This window comes from Microtus pennsylvanicus, chromosome 21, assembly GCF_037038515.1.
Source record: "Microtus pennsylvanicus isolate mMicPen1 chromosome 21, mMicPen1.hap1, whole genome shotgun sequence".
Taxonomy (NCBI): domain Eukaryota; kingdom Metazoa; phylum Chordata; class Mammalia; order Rodentia; family Cricetidae; genus Microtus; species Microtus pennsylvanicus.
The window spans coordinates 4,597,199-4,598,916 of record NC_134599.1 but is presented as its reverse complement, the minus strand read 5'-3'; the positions used below and the strand labels follow the sequence as shown (position 1 = coordinate 4,598,916).

Below are 1,718 nucleotides of genomic sequence, written 5' to 3'. Positions count from 1 at the left end.
TTCTTGGGTCTGCTCTGCTTGCTAGAGGCAAGCAAACGCTCTCATCTAAGAGAGGCTTCCTGACTCAGCTTTAGCTGCAAAACCCTGCAGCTCATTAAGAGGTCCTGCCACGAAACATTTAAACGAAAAGCTGAATGCATGCTTTTTGGTTTTCAGCCGTAGCAAGAAAAAAAGCTGCGCCGTTTAAAAATGCCGGCTTTCGTCTATCGGCGGCGGCGTGTGAGGAGAGATGTCTCACAGGAAATTCTCTGCTCCCAGGCATGGGTCCTTGGGCTTCTTGCCGCGGAAGCGCAGCAGCAGGCATCGTGGGAAATGTGAAGAGCTTCCCCAAGGATGACCCTTCCAAGCCTGTTCACCTCACAGCCTTTCTAGGCTACAAGGCTGGCATGACCCACATTGTCCGAGAAGTTGACAGACCAGGATCCAAGGTAAACAAGAAAGAAGTCGTGGAGGCTGTAACCATTGTGGAAACACCACCTATGGTAGTTGTAAGCATCGTGGGATATGTCGAAACCCCACGAGGTCTCCGCACCTTCAAGACAGTATTTGCTGAGCACATCAGTGATGAGTGTAAAAGGCGGTTCTACAAGAACTGGCACAAATCTAAGAAGAAGGCCTTCACCAAATACTGTAAGAAATGGCAGGATGACATGGGCAAGAAACAGCTGGAGAAGGACTTCAATAGCATGAAGAAGTACTGCCAGGTCATCCGCATAATTGCCCACACTCAGATGCGTCTGCTTCCTCTGTGCCAGAAGAAGGCACACTTGATGGAGATCCAGCTAAATGGGGGCACTGTGGCTGAGAAGCTGGATTGGGCCCGGGAGAGGCTGGAGCAGCAGGTTCCTGTGGACCAGGTGTTTGGACAGGATGAGATGATTGATGTCATTGGAGTGACAAAAGGCAAAGGCTACAAAGGGGTGACCAGTCGTTGGCATACAAAGAAACTGCCCCACAAGACCCATCGAGGGTCGCGCAAGGTTGCCTGTATTGGCGCTTGGCACCCTGCCCGAGTGGCCTTCTCTGTGGCTCGGGCTGGGCAGAAAGGCTACCATCATCGGACAGAAATCAACAAGAAGATTTACAAGATTGGTCAGGGCTACCTTATCAAGGATGGCAAGCTGATCAAGAACAATGCATCTACCGACTATGACCTTTCTGACAAGAGCATCAACCCACTGGGTGGCTTTGTCCATTATGGTGAGGTAACCAATGACTTCATCATGCTCAAAGGCTGTGTGGTGGGAACCAAGAAGCGAGTGCTCACACTCCGCAAGTCCTTGCTGGTGCAGACCAAACGGCGGGCTCTGGAGGAGATTGACCTGAAATTCATAGACTCCACCTCCAAGTTTGGGCTCGGTCGTTTCCAGACCATGGAGGAGAAGAAAGCATTCATGGGACCACTCAAGAAAGACCGCATTGCCAAGGAGGAAGGTGCTTAATGCCAGAATTTGCTTGACTGGTGTGGTTGGTCTCAATAAAAACTTTTTCAGTGAAAAAAAAAAAGAAAAATGCTGGCTTTCTGGGCTGTCCTGTCAGAGCAAACTCTGACTCTTTTATGCAGGCGGTTCATGCGGTTTGCAAGCACAGGCTGCTAAAGCTCGCTTGCTGGCAGGGACCTTGAAATGCCATAGAGTTATGGCAGTAAACATGGCTACAGCCAGTACCTCAGCCACGAGGCTGGAAAGCTAAGGATTGGGCTGGATGTAGCTGCAAAA

General features: G+C 50.3%; 1 pseudogene; it reads left to right on the top strand.

The window, feature by feature from the left end:
- The first annotated feature begins 210 nt into the window (after nucleotides 1-210).
- On the top strand, nucleotides 211-1,512 carry LOC142839408 (large ribosomal subunit protein uL3 pseudogene; annotated as a pseudogene).
- Nucleotides 1,513-1,718: the final 206 nt, after the last annotated feature.